A 2,962-nucleotide genomic window follows, 5' to 3' on the forward strand; every position below is an offset into this window, starting at 1 on the left:
CCCCGCTTTGGGCTCTGTGCTGACAGTGTGAAGTGTGCTTGGGATTCTCTCCCTTTCTCTCTGTCCATCCCCCTCTCAAATAAATAAACTTAAAAAAAGAAAAAGACACTCTTCCTTTCTTCTTACCTCTGCTCCTCCCTCATGAGTAGGGGAGCTAGCGTGCTCTTGCTCTTTCAAAGAAAAAAAAAGTCATTCTCTCATGTGCCTGCTCCCAGCTCCCTGGTATTGGTACTGCTAATGCCTGGTGCCTGCTTGGCCTGCGTCCCGGACTCAGAAACGTTTCCCTGATCCATAAGTCAGAATGCTGAGAATGATAGCTCCTCCAAACTGGAATGTGTTAAAGGAAACCATGAGTAGTAGGTGGTATTTTGGGGAGGAATGGAGAGGAATGGCGACCAGCCCTATGAGCAGAGCCTCTCTAGCAGAAGCAGCACTGCCGCCTTCCTGGACCCACATGCCTCCACTCCTGCACTCACTTCTGATTTCAGGTCTTGCAGAGGCCAGTCTGCTTGGTGGAACCCAGGTTACGTCTGTATCCTAGCTGCAAGGGAGTCTGGCAAGGGGCACTCGGCTTCGACCTTGGAGAGACTGTACTCGTGGGAAACGACCAAAATGTAGAGGGTCTGCAAGGATTTGGGTGGCCACAGAGGACAAATACCCACTACCTCAGGCTAGTTCCCATCGTGCCTGATCCCAAGACTGCGATTCCAGGGAATGGCTAGGGGAGGAGCCCACCCCTGAGGGCTCATGTGTCCGCATCTGGGGGTGTGGTGGGGTGGCTCCTGAGCTCTTGGACGTACAGGACAGGCCGTGGTGGTGGCACATGTGTCAGACAAGCTTTCTGGGCCTCAGCATGTGGGGGAGGGGGCGGGCATTCAAGTCAGTCCGGGCTCAGGAGCAGGGTGCCCAGTGGGGTACTCTGACTTTGGTCACCTGTCCTGTTGCCTTTCTCTCTCTCACACAGTGACCATTCTTTGTGTATGCAAGAAGCACTTGTTGCAGGAATAAAGACCCCACTGGGAACATTGTGTTGGGGACTGACGATTACAAGTGCGGGAGAACACAATGGGAAAAGCCTCCCGGAGGCCAAGACATCTGAGGTGGGAGAAATGGAAGCATTCCCTGATGTCTGGTGGGATGAGTTGGCATGAAACAACTGGTGGCTGGCAGAATTTCCTCCAAACTTGGATACCAAGTCTGTAGCCTAGAAGCCGGGGACCAGGGCCATGAGGAGGACAGGGGGTCGGAGGTCGACTCAACAGAGCCCTTTGCAATGTTCCCGACTGGGAAAGGCTCCAAGGCTCTTGGATATCTCTAAGGAGGTGAGGGTCCTGTGCAAACAATCCTCAAGATAGAGACTTGGGACCGAGTCACCAGGCTCAGAGTACAAAGGTTTGGGATGGCGCGTTGGTGTGTTAGGGATTTAGCTCAGAGTTCTAGTGACTGGAAGTCTGAGATCAAGATGTCAGCACAGCTATGTTCCCTCTTGGAAATGCTAGAGAAGCATCAGTTCCAGGCCCCTCTCCCAGCTTCTGGTAGCTCCTTGGCTTGTGGTGTCCAACTCCATCCTCACATGGTGTCCTTCCTGAGTGCAGGTCTGTGTCCAAATCTTCCCCTTTCATGACAACACCAGTCATATTGGAAAAGGAGCCCACCCTACCCCAGTGTGACTATACTGTTTCCATATAAGGTCACCTTCAGAGGTGCCCAGGATTAGGACTTCAACATATAAATTTGGCGGGGACACAATTCAGTCCATGACAGATGGGTGTCACACCCCGAGTTCCGGGGCACAGTTCTGCACACTCCACTTCCGCACTGCTGACTCACACCGGCGTCTTGTTCCATGGTCTCGACGCCCGCTCTGTGAGATGGGGAGGCCGAGCACATTTCTTTCAGTGTAAGAGGCTGGGGGCAGTTAAATGGCTGCGATTCCGACAGTCACCCTGTACACACTCCTGCTCCCGGTTGTGACCATGGCACGGTGATAAGCCTCCCTGTAGCTCTGCTGTGGGAAGGCTGAAATGAGTTTGGAGAGGGTCTAGTGCAGTGCAAAGCCAAGTGGGTGTTCACAGACCTTAGCAGCCCTCCCCTCTTCCCTTGTGTGGCTCTCAGGGTAGAACATCTCCTGGGTTGAGCAGAGAACCAGCCGAGGGCAGGGGTGGGAGAGGGTATATAACATGCCCAAGGTCACAGGGTTAAACCTCCTTCTCATGTAGAGCACCATCCTGTCCAGCACCCTGTCCCCCATACCCTTTCTTTGCAGGGCTCTCCTGGGCTGGCTCACCTTCTGCCCATCGGCTCCTTTGTGTTCTGCCCCCACATCCCCTTCTGTTTTCCCAAAGATTTGGGAGTGGCTGCACTATGTCTTCAACACATATTATTCAGAGGCTGTTATCGATGTAGCCTGGTACTGGGTGCCCATCTTCAGCCAGACACCAGAGGATCAAATTGGGATCTAGCAGTTCCTTCCAAAGACCTTTGACCTTGGAAAAGGAAGATACGACCTTGGAAAAGAAAACGTGACCTCAGGGAGCAGGGGTAGGGAGGGGTGGGGAGCTGTGGCAACTGGGCTACAGAATCTTAGAGCTGGACGGAACCCTGGAATACTCCTACTCCAGGCCACAAAGGGGGAAACCTGGGAGGGGAGGTGATGTGCCAAGGTCAAATGTTGGGTGGTGCCTTGTGGCAGAAGCCAGGCATCTGAGGCTATATTGGGACCAAAGTGGGGATCTGAGGGTTGCTTTCCAGTGTCTGCGAGCCCAGTTCCCAAGGTTGGAGGGGCTTGTGTTTGTGCAGGGGTAGCCTCCAGGGCTCCTGAGGGGAGGGAGGGGAGGCTAAAAGCAAAGTGGGGGAGCGATCTGGGGATTGTGGGAATGTAGGGCCGTGCACCCGCCCCCGGCCATGCGTGGGGCGCCGGGAGAAGGGGCTGGCGGGCAGGGTGGGTCCTGCGGGGGCCCGC

Source organism: Crocuta crocuta, unplaced genomic scaffold (genome assembly GCF_008692635.1).
Source record: "Crocuta crocuta isolate KB4526 unplaced genomic scaffold, BGI_CrCroc_1.0 scaffold229, whole genome shotgun sequence".
Taxonomy (NCBI): Eukaryota; Metazoa; Chordata; class Mammalia; order Carnivora; family Hyaenidae; genus Crocuta; species Crocuta crocuta.